This window comes from Oryctolagus cuniculus, chromosome 10 (assembly GCF_051225735.1).
Source record: "Oryctolagus cuniculus isolate XC-2025 breed Fujian yellow rabbit chromosome 10, ASM5122573v1, whole genome shotgun sequence".
In the NCBI taxonomy this organism is placed as follows: Eukaryota; Metazoa; Chordata; class Mammalia; order Lagomorpha; family Leporidae; genus Oryctolagus; species Oryctolagus cuniculus.
The window spans coordinates 91,801,546-91,820,820 of record NC_142876.1 but is presented as its reverse complement, the minus strand read 5'-3'; the positions used below and the strand labels follow the sequence as shown (position 1 = coordinate 91,820,820).

Sequence of the window (19,275 nt, the reverse complement as noted above, 5' to 3'; positions counted from 1 at the left end):
ACTTTGCCCTGCCATTTGCCAAAGATAAGTTCTAATATATGCTTTGAATTCCCTGTGATCTTTTGCTGTGAGGTTTCCTTCCTTTACCTTTTTTCATATTGATGACCGTGTTTCTGTGTTTCTGTGTGTAACACATCTTTAAGCATCTTTTGCAGGGCTGGACGAGTGGCGACAAATTCTTTCAATTTCTGTTTGCTATGAAAAGTCTTTATTTCACCTTCATTCACAAATGATAGCTTTGAAGGATATAGTATTCTGTGCTGGCAGTTGTTCTCTCTTAGTATCTGGGCTATATCTCACCATTCCCTCCTAGCTTGTAGGGTTTCTGATGAGAAGTCAGCTGTGAGTCTGATTGGAGATCCTCTGAGAGTAATCTGACGTTTCTCTCTTGCACATTTTAGCATCTTTTCTTTATGTTTCACTGTGGAGAGTTTAATTACAATGTGTCGTGGTGAGGATCTCTTTTGGTCGTGTTTATTAGGGGTTCTGTGAGCTTCCTGTACTAGGATTTCTCTGTCCTTCTCCAAACCTGGGAAATTTTCTGCTAATATCTCACTAAAAAGGCCTTCTAATCCTTTCTCTCTCTCTCCATGCCTTCAGGAACTCCTAGAACCCGAATGTTTTTTTTAATAGTATCCTGCAGGTTCCTGACAATATGTTTTAGATTTCTAATTTCCTCTTCTTTTCTTTGGTCTGACTGTATCCTTTCCTGTTCTCTGTCTTCTAAGTCCGATATTCTCTCTTCTGCTTCACCCATTCTGTTTGTAAGGCTCTCTATTGTGTTTTTCATTTGATCTATTGAATTCTTCACTTCATTATGATTTCTCGTCACTATCACAGTTTCCTGTTGTACTAGTTGTTTTGTTTCATTTTGATCCCTCCTTAATATTTCATTTTCACGAGAGAGATTTTCTATCTTGTCCATTAAGGATTTCTGTAGTTCAAGAATTTGTTTTTGAGAACTTCTTAATGTTCTTATCAATTTTTTGAGATCTGCTTCTTGCATTTCTTCTATGTCATCATCTTCATAATCTTGAATTGGGGTTCTTTTTCATTTTGGGGCGTCATGGTGACTTCCTTGTTTTTATTACCTTAGTTTTTGCGTTTGTTATTTGTCATATTGGAGATATTTGGTTTCTTCACTGTGGTGCTTTTTCTTGTTATACTATGACTCTAGATTAAGTGGACTGTCTGTTTTTGATGGAGCCTTAGAGGCTTGAGATGGGTGTGGCCTGAGAGTCTGTTTGGTGTGCCAAAAGTGACACTCCCAGGTTAGGCGTGGTAGATCTCTCTCTCTCTTTTTTTGATTCAAAAGGCAAGTAATTCTGCACAGCTGAACGAAGTTGGAGGTAGTTAGCAGGCAAATGATATACCCACAGGATCCAGAGATCAGAAGCTCTTTCCCAAAGACCACACAGGGAATCTGTTCTGCCCTCAGGGTGGGCTCAGATTCTCCTTCAGTCTCCCACTGGGTTGCCAAAGTTACGGAATTGTAGCGTCTCTGGAGAGTGCTCACGTGAATTCCATGAGTTCTCTCCCCCACCGTCTCTTTTTTCAGTCTCAGTTCAGTAGCACCACAAATTTACTAGGTCCTAATCTCCTGTTAATTCACCCCACCCAGAGTCAGGTTTTTCTGCTATGCTCAGGGCCGGTGCAGACCTGAGGTCGCTCTGCTTATGACGTATGTCCAAGATGGCGCCTGCTCTTTGTCTTGCTCACCCTTGAGAGGTGAGCGGAGAGAGAGAAACCCGTGTCTGTACCAGTCACCTTTTTTTTCTCTCTCTCTCTCTCTTCCAGTTAGTCTGGTGAACTTTTCCCCCCCGGGGGTCGTTCCCTCTAGTCTCCTCTCTCCGCTTGCCTGCCGGTGTCTCGGGCTATTGAGTTTCGGCTCACCTCGCGTTCCAGCGCTGGTGTGTTGAGTCTGCCGCTGGTGTCCCAAACTGTGGGCTCCCACGCTCTCCACGCAGGTTCACTGTGAATCACGTGTTCTGGAAGAGTTTCTTCTGCTGTTTCCTCCCCTACTCTTCCTTGAATCTGCAGTATCTCCACTTTTATTAAACTGTCTCTCCCTGGACTATCAGTGTGCTCCCTTCCTATTCCGCCATCTTGCCTCCTCCCTCGAGAGTTCTTTCTTTTACTTGAAGACAGGAAGAGAAATCTGCTCTTTGAAGCCCGACACAGAGCCCTCACCAGAGCCCAACCGTGCTGGCAGCCTGAGCTCAGACTTGACAGCCTCCAGAACTGTGAGAAATAAATGTCAGCTGTCTAGACCACGCAGACCATTACAGTTTGTTACAGAAGCCTCACCCGAGTTACTATCCTCTATCTCTGCTCTCTCTGAATCTTCTGCAGTCTGATCTCACTCTAGCCACTTTGCATTGAATCCTCAGGCCCCTCAGGACTTTGGCACGTAATGCCCTTCATCCTGCCCCTAAAGTTCTCAGCACCGTCTGGCATCTCTGTGTGTCTTTTTTGGGAGAGAGAACTTGATTGTTGCAGCGCATCCTCTGGAGCCCTGGTGCACAGAGCAAAGATCAGGAGCAACCCCTGACGACTGTTCTTGGCTGGGAGTCGCCCAGGCATCTGGGAGCAGGCAGTGGAAGAGAGGTTCTGCAGAACAGAGGGGCTGGGAGGCACTGGGAACTGTCAGTTACTGACTCTTGTCCCGTCTTGCTGTTTCCATCCGAGAACTCATAAGAAATGATGAGAGAGAGAGAGTGAATTCATCTTAGTAAAAGATCTTCACCTCAAGGAATGTCTACCCCAGGGTAACTAGCAGGTGGTACTCTGTGGAGTGTGATGTTTCAACAATACAAATACTCAGACAAAAGGGAAGTTTATGCACAGAGAAACTTAAAAGCCAGGGCCTGGCAGATGGAGAGCATATTCTCAGTTGGGAAAAGCTTCTATTCATTGAGTTGAACTGCGTGCTTCTTATGCCTAGATACCGCTCAGAATTAGTTGGGATGGGTGCCATCTTAGCCAGCCTGAGTCTTCCATGTTGGTTTGGGTAATGCTGTTTCTGTCTTTATCAAAATCAGTGGGAAAATGATTTATTTGGTAGAAATTTAACCAGGTCAACTGCTTTCATTCATCAGCGGTAGAACAGTTCTTACTGAGGATTAATGTATTTGGCAAAAATAATAATTACTTTGATGTATAGTTAGTTGTATGTGTACATGTGTATGTGTGTATGTGCAATAAAAAAACATACACATGTTGTAGCCAGAAATATTTTTCTGAAATTCATAAACCACCCCTGGGTTAGACAGACTTTATATTGGACAATGCCGTGAAACCTTAAGCAATTATCCATGTTGTGTGTCTGTGTGCTTGACAGCGGATGCTTCAAAATATTTTGATATGCAACCTTTCTTCTTTGCCTTTGTGTTGTCAGACAACATGCCAGCTGTCAGATGGAGGCAAGCAGGCAACTTTGGCATCACTATTCCTGCCACCTTCGCTGAGGAGCCCTATAAATAGCGTAATAGGATAAAGGCAGCCACAGAGGGAGAGCAGCAGGTGGCACTTCTTGTATCTAGAGCTGGAGGTGTAAATGAATTTCAATGTCTTCATGATACCAAACAACAGTGAGATTATAGAGAATAGAGCTTTTGTTATGAGAGAGCCCGATAGATATTTGAAGTAAATAATAATGATGATGATAGTTTTCATTATCATGCAGCCTTTCGCTTTGAAAGTGGCTTCAAAGAAAAGGGCCCTGTTTGCACAACAGCCAGTTCCCCTCTTCTCTCTCTGAAGGGTCCCTCTTTTCTCAGAGAGGGGCGATGATATTGATCTAAGCCAGCTGGTAGGTAGAGAGCATTGAGTCTCCCATTAGCGTAAAAGCCTGCTATAGAAGACCTATTGCTCTAATTATCAGAGAAGGACACCACAGAGGCCTTCATCTGGAGTGGTCTTGATTGTCACCTTATTTCTCACCTTGCCTATTCCTTGCCGTTTCATATTTGTTGCTACCTCTGCAACCGATTTTAGGTTCCAGCTTCTTTGGCTATGAATGTTACTTATCAAAGGGGCTCCTTCTCCTCTGAGCACCTGTAACATCCGCAGAAATGTAATGTATCACACAGCTCAGCATTTGTAGTGTCCTTTATTTGCGTCTTATGTCTCATATTTTAAATGAGATTTTGTACTACCTGAGAATACATGAGACTTAGCCTCCCATGTGCTCTCGTGGGCTCCAACATATTTGTAGATTCATCATTGCTACCGTGTATCTTAATGTCAGCTGACCCAGTCTGGGCATATGGAACCAGCATCAAAATAAGGAGGCTCGGGTACCCAGCAGGTCAATGGCAAAATTTGTGGATCCTGATCTTGTACCATCTCTTCTTACCTCCCAATTCTGGTCCCCTGCTCTTGTCTCCCACTTAACCCTGAAGTTCAGTCACTGATTCCACTACTCTGATTGATTCTCACTTTGTTGTAGGTCTGCAGGCCCTCTGCCTCCTGGTCCTCTGGCTGACTGTTCTGCCTTGACCAGCCTCTGAGATCAGGAGTCAGGCCACAGATGTGCCACTGGGAATATTTCACCTCCTCTCTGGCAATCAGTCAAAATCAAGCCAGGTTGTATGGCAGGGCTGCAGCTGTGCATAACCTGACCCCTTTCTGTTTCCCCAGCCTCTTCCTTGTGCTTTGCTCTGCCTTTCTTTGAGCTGATGACGTGTATGGCTCTTGCCTGTCTTGTCAGGTCACCTTGACATGTCATGACACATTTTCATAGTGGACTGCCCCCAATTGTTTTCTCAAGCTTTTTCATAGTATACATAATCATCTGTAATTCCATTTATTTATTCTTTACTTTGCAACAAATATAAGCACCTTGAGAGCAGGAGCCTTAGTTAGCTTTTCTGGCACCAAGGAAACATTGAATAGAGAAAATGCTTAAACGAGGGCTGAAGGGCGAGTTGAATGTGGAAATAGAGAGAATATAGACAAAATAGGGTTCTTGACTGTTTCTCTTTCTCTGTCTCTCTTTCTTGGATAAAGACAAAGAGGGTCCATATTCTTTATCACTGTATATGGGTAGGCTCCTAATTGAGACTGAAATTGCTAACATTAAGATGGCAAATTGTCTTAGGAATCTTTTAAAATCCATGCCAAGCATGTTAGTTACTAGTATTTCCTCATTTTAGGTGCTAACTCCTAGTTAAGTATTTGCTGAAAATACCACAGGTATAGATGTTGGTGTTATTTCTACTAGCTGTGTAGAGGTAAGGAACCAATACCGCCAATCCGCAGTAGGAATAGCAGCTTGGTTCACCTAGCTCTACTCAGTCTGCAGAGGGGACTTGGCTTTATGGTTCTATTGAATAGACAAAGCACATAGAAGGTTGAGTACTATTACCCCATCCCACAAATAAGCATGCCAAGGATCAGTACAAAGTTGCTAAAAATAAAGGGGGCCTGGCACTGTGGCATAGTAGGGTAAGCCTCCATCTGTGGTACCAGCATCCCATACGGGTGCCAGTTTTAGTCCTGGCTGCTCCACTGCTGATCCAGCTCTCCGCTGTGGCCTCAGAAAGAAGTGGAACATGACTTAAGTGTTTGGTTCCCTATACCCACACAGAAGACCTAGAACAAACTCCTGGCTCCTGGCTTTGGATCTGATAAGCTCCAGCCATTGAGGCCATGTGGGGAATGAACCAGAGGATGGAAGGTCTCTGTCTACCTATAACTCTGCCTTTCAAATAAATACGTAAATCTTTAAAAAAGAGAAAAAAAAAGTGAACACACTGGAGTTCTTTAAAAAAGTCTGTGGAGAATGGAATTGAAAAGTTTATTATGGTGCACAAATATATTGAAATTCATGCATCACTTTTTTTTTGGTAATACACATTTTCCATGAACTTCTTGAGAAATCCTTGAATGCATAAATTTCAAAATATTTTTGTGCCAAAATTTTAATTGCATTTTCCTAACTTTCTGAAGTACTCTCATACATGCTAGTTGTAAAATCCGGGTTGGTGTGTTGCCCATTATACTACTTTTCTGTATCTTCTGCATTTGTCCAGTTTTTTCTGTTACAATCACAGTCAACCTGGACAAAATTTCCATGGCCAGCGTAAGAAAGTGTCATAACAACACACCCATAGGTTCCTTGGCGAGTTTCCTGAATCCATGTGCTTCCACGAGGGAAAGTGGCCTCCTTTCCTAACGCTCCAGGGCAGAGGAGGGCAAAGGTTTTTGAAATGATCTGGGTGGGAGAATTAGGTTTGGCAAGTCAGGAGACAACATTGAGGATACTATATACATGCTTAAATGACAAGTCGCAAGACCAGTGTTGCTATTTTTTTTAATAGAATTTAAAGCCATCAAACCTATTCTCAGCTCACAGGTCAGCCAGCCAGACTTGGTCTGTGTGTTGTACTTGGATCTCACTCTCCTGCAGAAGAACAGAAATACTGGCCCAGTGTGTTGAGCTTCATGTTCACGTAAACTTATGTGTGTATGAGCATGATCATATGAATGTGTGCACATATATGAATACTCACATATATTAGCAATCTGTATTTGCCATGCTTAGAGATACATATCACGCACACATATCCTGCGATTCCCTGCACAATGTCATTCTGCTGATGTCATTGGCTGCTCCTTCAGCCGTGGATGTGTGGCTCATTTGCCCTGGGAGTCAGGATGCTGGCTTCTGTGCTCATGACTTTGGCAGCCCTTTCTGAGATTTCATGACAACCGTGGAAGGTCTGAAGTGGCCACACCTTTCAACTTGGCAGTAGGAGATGTGTTCCTTCGCAGGTGGGGCATAACCTTGTCACACACCGTATTTGCACCTGTCCTTTCCCTTGCACCTTCTCTCCTCAGAGGCCCCTGAAAGGGGCTTTTCCACTGACCCAATCTCCAGCTCTCCTCTGGGGCACATCCCTTAACCACAGCCTCATTGGGCTTGATCCTCAGACTTTGCAATATCAATACAACTTTGTGCTGACAGCATCACTGTGCTGACCACAAAGGCAGTGGGGCTTTGGCCTGCTGAGAGTCCTGCGCCTCTGTGTGCATGGACAAGGGGCCTCATTTTTAACTCATGGGAACTGTAAATAGGATGGTGGTTTACAAACTTCCTCACCATCTTAAGACAAGATTGTTGGGCCATACCTTAAATCACATTTAACTGTAATACATTGGCTTTATTTTATGGAAAGCTCTTTCCAGTGATTATTAACAGGGCTTTAAATACCATGCAGAGTTAGAGACAAAGCCACAGTAGTAATCTCCCTGCAGGGGGGGTCTGTCACTCAGGAGTACTGCCCCAAAGTACTGTTTCGTTATCTCCTTCAGAGTGCACAGATGGCTACAGTTTCCCACTACCTGCAGATAGAGGTGGTCTGTGACCTGCCTTACTAAAATCACAGATGAAGAGACAGTTGTATGTTTTAGGCAGGAACCTTTAGTTACCAGTGCAAGAAACTGAAGTGCTCCCTTTGCAACCACATAGAGCATGGAAGCACAGTGCAAGTGGATCCTCTGTCTGTTTGGACCCTGAGTTACCGACAAGGCCAGTGGTCTGAGTGAGCAACACACACTTGTGAGGTTTGTTATTATTGCAGTGTAGCCCAGCCTGTCCTGGCTGCTGTGATCTTGCTGGTCCCGGTATATGACAGTAATGAAGAAAACGATTGGTCAGGCTGCTTGTTTGGGAAGATCCTTGTTAAGAGCGGTTTCCAGTTGGGTTGTTTCTGCAGACTGTAGTCCTGTCCACTGTTCACTGTCCTGTGAAGAGTTTGTGTCTTTGGGTACGAAATACAAGGCCATATCTTTGTCACAGAAAGAGAAAACAAGGCACGGAGTGAGCAAATGCAGACACCAGGGTGAATGCTACTTTGATGCTTTTCATTCTGCATATACATATATATATATAGAGGCCAGGCAGAGTTAGACAGTGAGAGAGAGAGACAGAGAGTTACAGACAGTGAGAGACAGAGAAAAGTCTTCCATCTGTTGATTCACTCCCCTAATGTCCGCCATGGCCGCGCTGCGCTGATCTGAAGCCAGGAGCCAGGTACTTCCTCCCAGTCTCCCATGCGGGTGCAGGGCCCAAGCACTTGGGCCATCCTCTGCTGCCCTCCCGGGCCACAGCAGAGAGCTGGACTGGAAGAGGAGCAACCGGGACAGAATCCAGCGCCCCAACAGGGACTAGAACCCGGGGTGCCGGCGCTGCAGGCGAAGGATCAGCCAAGTGAGCCACATCACGGGCCTCACTCTGCATATATTAATCTATCAAATGCTTCTTGTATTCAAGGTGCTGTTGGAACCCCAAACTGCTTTATGAGACATTTTCTCAAAGGAGAATTGCACATATTCTCTTTGAATTCTTTCTTGCTTTCCTTGTGGTGTAGCAATCAGTACGAGGAGGACACCTAATTAGCAGCTATTGCAGACCATTTACAATTCTATTCTCCAAGAGGTGAGAAGTTAATGAGAGTGGAATCCTGATGCTGAACTCTGGAGAGGAGAGCCCTCCCACTTCATCAAGTTCACGGGCAGCTCTGATCCTTCAGTTAGCTGAATTTGGTCAGAAGATGCCTCTGGTTACTCACGTGACATTGAGTGTATTTTGACCTCTTTGGATTGAAAACTTATTGGTAGTTTAGTGAGTTCTCTCTCCTAGCATGAGCAGAAAATGTGAAAAATCAAAACTGACAGCACATTTAAATCAAAACCCTCACCCAAATTGGGGGCCCATACATCTCATGAAACAATTTAAATCCCCAGATGGAAAAGCAATGGCTGGAGAATGGGTACTGAAGGTAGAACTTCTCAACTGCTGAGAACCAAACACTGGAAGATCAGGTTTACGTTGCAAGGAGGAAATTAGTTTACTTGATTACTCAAGAAATTGAAGAAGACTTAGAAGTGTAGATCTGATGTTGTCTGCCATACACTTGCAATCACTATAGAATTTCCTGTCCTAAGCAACATCACCAGAGAATCATCTTCCTTTCTTCTCACTGCAGAATAACCACCTTTACTTCATAAGTAGATTTTGTGATTCTCCTTGTCCCACAAAGTGTGGGTTGAGTAAGGAAATGCAAACCTTCTGAGTAAGTCTTCTCTTCAGCCAAGGTGATTATGATGTAGCCTGGGACAGCGTTGTTTGACTTGCAGGTTCTTCTACAGTTGTATTTTACAAAAAGACCAGATAGAAAAGCAACTTAGGATTTTTTTTACTATTTGTGTGAATGATAGGGAGATAGAAATGTGGGAAGGAAGGTAGATAGCAGGCTATTCTGCAGAAGAGGAAAGGATCACAATTCCCACGCTGGCAGTTGTGAGGATGTGCTGTCTCTGCCCTAAATCCTTGCCTGAACCTCGGTTTCACATTTTGAGACAGGTGCCAGGTCTGGGTATTAGAAGTTGAGAATCTCCTTTTTTGCTAATGTAAAGAGGCACAGAAATGCCTGTCACTTTGTGAAAATGAATTCCATAGTTAAGAAGCTCAGAGAATTGAGCAAATGCTCAATGCCGAGCAGTCTTTCTGCAGAGGGCGGGATTAGAAGACTCTTGGTTCGCATGGGAAACGTTGCGTGTCTTCCAACTTGGTTCCTTCAGAACTGGTGAATGAGGCTTTGGGCCTCAGACTGCCATACTGAATGAGACTGCAAATTCTCTTGTCTGCTTACCCTGCAGTGGCTGTAGCAGCCAGTTCACCTGGATTTCAAGCAGCTCTGCATAACCACAACATGACAGCATCTCTGGCATGTGTCACGAAGCTCTTGCCTTTTTCTTGGGTTTCTGTGTGTGGTAGCCTAGGTGACTGTTGGGGCCACTTGGCAGGTTCATAGGTGCAGCCTGGAATCCTAAAGTTAGCACTCCTTAGGGCAACCCTACCAAGGAGGCCTGAGAGTCCCAGGGATAAATGTTTCCTGTTCTTATCCTCCAGGTGGATATTTCCAAGACACACCTTGTACAACTCTCAGAAGATTGTAAGGACAGAGCACCACAGTGCCCACTGTGATGGCGTATCACTACGTTGGCTTCCCTCCCTTGTCTCTCTCTCTCTCTACCCCAGTTCCCCTCCTCCTCTGGGAGTCCACTGGCCAAACCAACTACCTGCATATAATGTTTGTCTCATGTCCTAAGACACACTCCATACGCAGGCCTCTCATGCTTTCTGTAGAAGTGTGTAATTTTAGACCAAGTTCAGTCTTACTGCAGTTGGGACATGATTAGTGAATATAAAAGATCTCATTCACTTTCCCATTTCCAATATGGTTTTAGCACCAGGGGCCAGTGGACTGAAATGATCCCATTAAAATTGTCGATGACCTACTTTTTCCTTTTGATATAGGAGAGGTTCTTTTAATGTGTGTTTCTAGCCTGCTGTATTGCTCTTCTGTGAGTCTCATTATAAAGCCCTGACCTTCAGGAAAGAAATTAAAGTATAGGGCCATTCGTGGTATTCACCTTCATTCTCCAATTGCGTTTGATCTTCGTGAAGTATAAACAGTCTGGGAGAGTGCTGACGAGGCCAGCAGAGTGGCCTTGATCCTGCCACAGCTGATTACCCTTGCATGCAGCAACACTGTCGCATAGCCAGAAATTGCATTCTGCATTCTGGTGGAACGTGGTTTAAGTGCATGCTCTTGTGCACTGGGGTAGCAGATGACAACGCATGTTTCACCCTCACTCCTGATCGCCACACATAAGGGCCACTGACCGTGATTTGCACATGCAGTGCCGCGTGTGATGAGAACACATTTATGTAATGGGGAATTTTTAGCTGGCTGAGCAGCGCTCAGATGGGACTCAGTGCCCTGGGGTTAGGACTGTGTAGGCAACCAACCATCAAAACTGTTTGTTGCTTGAGACGAACAGTTTTGTGAGAGGTTGTGCACAGGCAGAGTAACTTCGAGTGCAAGTGAGAAGCAAGATGGAATTCTTGCCTAGACATCATGTTTGTGGGTGCCTGAAGGGGGGCAGGAAGAAAGCTGGGAGTGTTAGAGTCTGCTGAGCAGCATTTTAGTGAACTGAGAGAGTTGCAGGGGGAAGAGGAAAAGATGGGCTAGCTGTAATCCACACCCACCAGGAACTCTGACACCTTGTATGTGTGTCAAGGGAGGGGCCCCTGGGCCCTGCTGGCTCTGGTGGGGATCGTGGTGCTAGCTGACGTTACGCATATCACTGTTAGAGACTAAGCCGTGGAGAGTGCCCTCTCGGGTCCTTGTGAGGCTGCTGAAGGCCCTACGGGCTTGGTGCATTCACTCTGGTACTTGCTCCCCAGCCCCAGCAGGTTGACTCTGCAGCTGTATTTCCTGTGGCCAAGGGTCAACTGTCATCTCAAGGAGCTGCCATTGACCTTGGGTTTTGGAGAATGCCTCGTGGTCCCCAGGAGGGCTGCAGCTTGGGAGAGACTTTGCTGAGAGTAGAATTGGTTCTCCAAGGTAAAGAATATTTGAGTTCAGTTTTCTGAGGTGAAATTCACAGAACATAAAGTTAACCATTTTAAGTGTACACATATAGAAGTTGTGGCATTTAGTGTACTCACAATGTTGGATAACTATCATCTCTGTGTAAAACACTTTTAAAACCCTTGAATGAGACCCTGCAGGTGTGGGATTTAATGCCTGACTACACTGAAAATTGCCTTTTTATGATGATCTAATATTTGTTTTAAGACTTCATGTTTTTGTTTTAGAAACAAATCTTGGACCATCTTGTGTGTGTGGAGGGGTGGGAACTAACTCCCCTCTGCTTGTTTGTTCCCCAAAGATCCACAGCAGCTGACAGGGCTGGGCTAGGCTGAAGTCAGGAGCTGGAAACTCAATCCAGGTCTCCCAGGTGATTGAAAGGGGGCCCAACTACCTGAGCCAGCACCACTGCTCCGTGGAGGGCACGGTAGCATAAAGCCAGAATCAGTGCTAGAGCAAGGGCTTGAAACCAGGTACTCAAATATGGGATGTGAGCATCCCGACTGGCCCCTTAATTGCTAGGCCAAATGCTTGTTCCACCTTTTGATTTAATTTCTTTTTTTTAAAAGATTAATTAATTTTTTGAAAGGGAAAATTACAGAGAGGCAGAGGTGGAGAGAGAGAGAGGTTTTCCATCCGCTGGTTCCCTCCCCAGATGGCCACAATGGCAGGAGCTGCACCAATCTGAAGCCAGGAGCCAGGAGCTTCTTCTGCTTCTCCCACACGGGTGCAGGGACCCAAGGATTTGGGTCATCCTCTACTGCTTTCCCAGGCCACAACAGGGAGCTGGATTGGAAGTAGAGCAGCCGGCACTGGAACCAGCACCCATATGGGATGCCAGCACTGCAGGCAGCGGCTTTACCTGCTGAGCCACAGCACCGGCACTGGCACCTTGATTTAATTTCTTAATTATGTGTCTTTTACTTGATTCTTTCCAATTTATAGACAGAAAATGTCTTCAGTGCAAAAAACTTAAAATACAGACTTCCTCTGTCTACCAACTCCAGGTGGAGGTGAGGGAATGTGCCCAAGAATCCTCTAAAAGAATTAGTGCTAGTATGGCTTTATCTGTGCCCAGGTGATTTTTGCTCATTTTTTTCTGCTGTTTTTGAGAATACCTGATAAAGCTGTAGGGGTACTTGAGAATCAGGTCAGACCCGAGATAAGAATCTGAGCCCTGCTACTTATTAGCCATGTGAAGTTGGGTCAGATGGGGAAAAATTTTAAGCCTAAATTTTTTTGTTCTGTACATAGGGACAAATATCTTCATCATGATGTTATTGTGAAAATTGAATGCTTGGCACCTAGTAAGTACTGAGTAAATGATGATACCGTTTTAAAAAGCAGCAAGAACACCAAAGACAGGAGAGGAACAGATGTTTGGGGACAGCTCGGCCCAGCCCCCAGGACTTTAGTGTCACAGTGGGCCTGATTTAAACTCAGGCTTCCACAAATGGAGCAAAAGTACCACATACTACAGCCGGAAGCTGGACAGCTGCTGCCAGCGAAGGGGTCAAAGTCAGAGCTGTAGGACAAGAGGGCACCATAGAGGGTGGATGTTCTACATGTGAGTAGCTCAGTAAACCAACAGTTTTGCAACAGGCCTCTCCCAAAGCTCCTGATGACACCAGTCCTGCAGACACGGCTCCTGCTTCCTGGATTATGGTTCTCTCATAGTTACAGAGTACAGAGAAAATGCAACTTAAATAACATGCTCCTGGGAGCTGGTTTTGCACAGGGCCTGGGGACTCATCCCAACTGTTGTTACCTAGGTACAAAGGCAAATCTGGAATCACATTAGATTTGCTAGATTTGCTGAGTGAGATATCCAGAGTTGCCGGTTTGTAATTTGTTCAGAAACTTGTGGCACATCTACGCCTTAGGTGCTACTCAAGGTGTTGACATTCGGGATGAAGAAGATGGTTACAGCCGTTGTGGAAGTTCCACTTTAGAATGACAAATTCCCAAATATATCCTGTGTGTCCCTCATCTCTCACGATGTTCCACCTATCAGAAAATTATTCTTTGTGGGGCCAGCTCTGTGTGGCTAGTAGGTTAAGCCTCTGCCTGCCGTACCAGCATCCCATTTGAGCACTGGTTTGAATTCCAGCCACTCTACTTTTGATCCAGCTCCCTTCTAATAGCCTGAGAAAGCAGTGGAAGATGGCCTAAGTGCTTGGGCCTCTCCACCCATGTGGGAGACCCAGAAGAAGCTCCTGGTTCCTGAATTCGAATCAGCCCAGCTCCGGCCATTGTGGCAATCTGGAGAGTGAACCAGCAGATGGGAGACCTCTCTCTGTCTCTCCCTCTCTCTGTCTGTGACTCTGCAACTCAAATAAGTAAATATATCTGAAGAGAAAAAGTATTCTGTGGCCAAACATAACTAAATAAATATATATCTGCACTGCGCAGATCCAAAGCCAGGAGCCAGGTGCTTCCTCTTGGTCTCCCATGCAGGTGCAGGGGCCAAGCACTTGGGCCATCCTCCACTGCCTTCCTGGGTCACAGCAGAGAGCTGGACTGGAAGAGGAGCAACCAGGATAGAATCTGGTGCCCTGAGTGGGACTAGAACCTGGAGTGCCGGGATAGAACCGTCACCCCAATCGGGACTAGAACCCTGAGTGCCAGCGCCTCAGGCAGAGGATTAGCCTAGTAAGCCTCGGTGTTGGCCAGCCAAGCATAACTCTTGAACAGTCCTAATACACAGTAGCTTTTAAGCCTCTGAGAGTGGTGGGCTGGTCTACTGGTTAAGGTGCCCGTGTCTCACTTCAGAGTACCTGAGTTGCATTCCTGGCTCTGAGTCTCAATGCCAGTCCCCTACCAATGCAGACCCTGGGAAGTAGCAGTGATGTTTCAGGTTGTTGGATTCCTGACACCTACCTAGGAAACATAGATTGAGTTCCTGACTCCCAGTTTTATCCCTGTCACAGCTCTAACCATTGCAGGCATTTGGGAAGTGAACCAGCAGGTGGGGGAGTGCTTTCTTGCTCTCTCTTTCTCTTAAATAATAAATAAGTAAGTAAGTAAGTAATCTCTGAGGTGGGTCATCACAAATGAAAAATGTTTCCTGCACTTATTTAAACATGGAATGTTTTTGCCATTTAACACGTATTGACATTTCCAAAAACTATGTTTTCTGTTGGCCAAAAAGAAATCCGTCCCAGTAAGACATTAGGTTTCTAGCCTGAGACTTGTAAACTATTCAAATATTGTGCTTCAGGAAAACCTAGGTTGTGCCCTCAGAGCCTTTGAGATCTAATTCCAATTTTTTAAAACTTCCCAGAAGAAAAATTGCAGATGGGGCTGTTTAGCCAGACACGGCAGGTCAGTAAGGGAGGATGATTGGTGGGAGTTCATTCACAGCCATTGTCAAATGGGAGCTTGCCTTGGCAAACTGGAAGTCCAGAGCCCTCAGCTCTAACCATTGCTGGTGTACGGTGGGATTGTGGGTCAGACCAGAGACAGCTTTCTAGTTCTTAGGAGGATGTGGAAACCTTTATTTATTTTTAAGTATGAAATTTCATAACTTGACTGTGAGGCTTCAAACTGACAAAGCATTCTGATGGCCCAGCAAACAAACAAACAAAGCAACAGAAACAACAAGCACAAGTGTGGACCAACCCTTTCTGTGGGGAGCAACTCGGACTAGACTGTTACTCAAATTAAGACTTACTCTATACATCTGCTCTCCCACAATATGGCGCTGGGAGAGGAGGAAACAGCTTCTACACAGCTACCTCTCGCCAACTTGAGTGATGACCTGCAGGAGCTGATCCTGCTCCTGATTGGAGGAGAGCAGCATACTCGGCGTGTGGGTAGCAGAGTTGGGATTGGTGGAAGAGGACTATAAAGGAGGAGAGAGACAACATGCACCAGGAACATCTAAGGGGAACACCTGAGGAACATCTGAGCAGCCCCCGAGAGAGCTGGCCAGCGGTGTGCCGCTCCCCCGTGGAAGTGGGGAAAGTGGCAGGGGGAACCTCCCTTCCACGGAGGTGGAAGGGATGGTAGCCAACCCGGGAAGAACCAGCAGCAAACCCGGGGAGGGCCGAGCAGACAAAAGAACAGCGCAGGGTCCTGTGTCGTTCCTCCACGAAGAGGGGGAGTGACACCTTTCCCATAAGCTACCAAGACATGTCCTTGCCTTGGGGGAACGGGGCTGTGGTCTGCCTCTGTTTTCTGGCACCATGACTGAATTCCTGAGTCTGGTAAAGGAAAGAGGGATATTTAGCTCAGGTTCTGGAGGCTAACAACTCCAAGAGCATGACCCCAGCATCTGCTGAGGACCCTCTCGCTGGATCGTAGCATGGCGGAGGACATGATACAGAACAAGGGAGCTAGAGAGTGCTCCCATTTTCATCACGGAATTGGTAGCCCAGTAACTCATATATGCGTTAATTCATTCACAAGGGAAGAATCCTCATGATTCTCTCACCTCCAACAGCTCCCACCTCCAAATGCCACTGACAGGCAAATAATCGGATTAAGGTTCCAGTGCGTGAGAATTAGGGGACAATTTTAAATGACAGTGTGGATTCCTTGCAGGTGTGTGAGATATGCATGTGTGTGGCTCCATGAGGCACATGATGTGCCTGAATGGATTCATAATTCTCTATTTTCATCTTTCTTGACTCATTCAGTTGGCAGCATTGGCTCAACTTCTTTAGTGAGCTTCCAGGTCAGCATAAGTTCTCTTTTTGATTCCTAACTTCTCCATTTTCTTTATTGTTCTTCCTCTTTTCCCCAAAGTGGGAAATGTTGGAAATCTCCATGAAGAGCCTTTGTTCCCACATTCTTCTCTGTATTCATGTATTGAGCTGCCTCAGTTAGATTCTTGGCAATAAATGCCATCTTTAATCCCAGAGTGTGCACAAGTATATTTGCCAGACAGTTCTCCTTCCTGAAGCCCAGACTTGTATTTTCAAGTCTCTGATGGCTTCTAGTTAATGGAGATCTTGAACCCAACAGGTCCAAAGCAAAACTCCCTATCTCTACACATAGCCTTTCTCCATGTTGACCAGGATCTTTGCACCGGCTGTGACAGACTGTTGGATCCATTCTGTAAGTTCCCTCACATCTTGAATTAAATGTCCCATCTCAAGGAAGTCTACCTTGTCCATCCTGTTTTAAATGGTGTACTCCGCCCTGATTTACCATTTTCTGTAGTAGCTCTAACACTTAGGTTTGTTATTCAGCATCTATATCCCCACAACAGTGTGCTTCCTTACTTGTTTTATTTACCTGTGTGCCCTTAGATGCCTTACAAATCACACAGTAGGTGCTCCATCGGTATTTGTGGAATAAATGAATCCCAGTTGTCACTCAGGGAAGAAATTAAAGAGAACCTGTGTCGTAAAGCTCCACATGGAGGCTGTGGTTCTGGTGCCGTGGGTTAGGCTGCTGTTCATGACCTTGGTATCCCATACTGGAGTGCCAGTTACAGTGCTGGCTATTCTGCTTCCAGTGTAGCTCCCTGCTAATGTGCCAGGGATGAGAGTGGAAGGTGGTGCAAGTACTTGGGCCCCTGTCACATCACCCAGGTGGAAGACTATCACCACATGGGAGAAGCGCTTGGCTTCGGTCTGGTCCAACCTCAGCTGATAGAATCATTTGGTGAGTGAAATAGCAGATGGAAGATCATGATCCTTCTCTCTTTCTCAAGATTCATGCATCTCTTTGGAAGGCAGAGTGACTTTCACACACACTCACATGCACAGATCTGTTGGTTCATAGGTCATGCCAAAGTCAAGAGCCTGGTATTCCATCCGGGGCTTCCACATGTGTGGGAAGCAGTCCAAGAACTTGAGACTTCTTTTTGTGCCTTCATAGGTAATTAGCAGGAATTAATAAATAAAAATGAATTTATAAAAATCACATAAAAGCTAAAGCTTATCATAAAATTTCAAGTGGTAATTCTCCACTATGTACACTGAGCCACAAACCGTTGCTATGCACATATTTTCAAAATGTATTTGGTGAATGGATAAACTATTAATTTAGGGGCAGATTAGAAGAAAATACACATGAACATGTGTGCATACGCAAACATGCACATACACACAGACAAGTAGGCACATACAAAGAGGAACATGTGTGCACACATGCATATTAGTGTCCCACCGTTTGACTGACTGTTCTAATGGACAGGACTATTTAAGCCTCCTTCCAGATTTCTGCTGAGGCTCAAAATTTTAAATTTAAAAAGTACTGCTGTCTTGTCTCTGAATTGAATAGTTCATTTCCCAGTGTGTTGCTAATCTCCAGTTTTGCCCCAAAGATAGTGTTTTAAAAACTTTCCTACTGAGTTCTTTTGTGTATGAAAGACAAAGTTATTATCAAAATTATTACTCATGTTCCTTGTCATGCAAAAGGCATAAGTAATGTTTTTAATAATGCAAGCCATTAAAAAGTGGATGGGCTGAATTCATTGTGTCTGTTTCTAACTCGCATTGGGAAAGGATTGTTCTGTGCACAAATGTGTAACCCTTTGATGTCTGCGTGAGTCTTTCTCTCTGTTTTTTGATAAAGAGTTGAACATGATTCCCTTTAGAGACTTGGAGCCGGCCACTACCTTTTAAGCTCCTTTCCTCCAGAAGGAAAGATGTTGAAAGGGACAAGTTCTCTGCAAGGAACAACTTTCTTTGGTAAGAATTTCTCTGGAGGAAAATAGAAGCTTTGGAATATCTTTAAAAAGATGACTGATATTTGATAGTCTTTTGTTCACAGTGGTTTCTGATAAGTTCCTTGGACAGCCGATATTTTAGGCGTTAAGTTTCCTTCATGATTGAAGCCTTATAATCACTGGAAAGTTAGGAAACAACCTTGGGTTATGTGGGAAGCAGGCGTCTCATGCATGACTCTCGGTGCCCAAGCAGGCTTTACTCCATGCCTAGTTGGGCACCACCAACATAATGGAATCCTTTTGCATCAAGTCAGAATTTCATTTAAGTTGATGCTTTAGCCACCACCTGTCATCTGAGTTGGCGAGTGAAGTTACGGAGGTGGATAAAATAAAGGAAGCAGTAGAAAGCTATTTTGAAAGCATGAATGGCAACATCAGGTGGACTAACATTCTTGAAGTCTGGAGTAGAGATCAAATTTCAGGTGTTCTGCTTGACATCTTACTAGCTTTTCTAAATCCAGACTTTGGGTACCCACACAGCCTTTTGACCAGGCCCAATTATCCTCTTTTGGATGTCTCAACCTGTTAGAAAGGTTTTTGGAGTAACAAATGTGGTTATGAAAGCTTCCTCTAGGGCCCAGCGTTGTGGCACAGTGGATTAAGCAGCCACTTTTGATGCTGGCATCCCATGTCAGAGTGCTGGCTTGAGTCCTGACTGCTCTACTTCCAAGGCAGCTTCTTACTGCTGAAGATGGTCTGAGTGCTTGGGCCCCTGACACCAAAATGGGGTCCCCAGATGGAGCACCTGGCTCCTGGTTTTGGCCTGACCTAATCCCTGGCTCTTTAAGTTATTTGGGGAGTAAACCAGTGGATGGATGATATCTGACTCTGTTTCTCTTTGACATTCTGCCTTTTAAATGAATAAATAACTCTTTAATATATATGAAAGTTGCCTCATTACCTAGTGTGCTTTGAGCATGTGGACTGCACACAACACACCTTTGTCCCAGTGCCCTTAGATTATATGATATACAAATGTGATATATTCTGAATTTCCTTCTGAAGAATCAAGTGGCATATGACTTCAATTCTTGTTCCTCTTTTTTCTTAAGTCAAAAAGCACCCCCTCCAGTTTTATAATAGGGACAAGGAAGAAAGGGAATAGAAAAGCTTCCCCCAGAGAGAGAACATGTAACTCTCTCAACC

The 19,275-nt window shown here is 44.9% G+C and overlaps 1 protein-coding gene across 38 annotated transcripts in view; it reads left to right on the top strand.

The window, feature by feature from the left end:
• LOC149124337 (uncharacterized) overlaps window positions 1-19,275 on the top strand; it is a 605,541-nt gene that overhangs the window by 313,161 nt on the left and 273,105 nt on the right. For 7 of the 38 annotated variants that reach the window (XR_016214266.1, XR_016214264.1, XR_016214268.1 and 4 more), the window contains exon 2: window positions 11,261-11,420. The exons of the other annotated variants lie outside the window; for them this stretch is intronic. The gene's annotated coding sequence lies outside the window, so the exon portion shown is untranslated. The remainder of the gene's footprint in view (window positions 1-11,260; window positions 11,421-19,275) is intronic. 38 annotated transcript variants of the gene reach the window in all.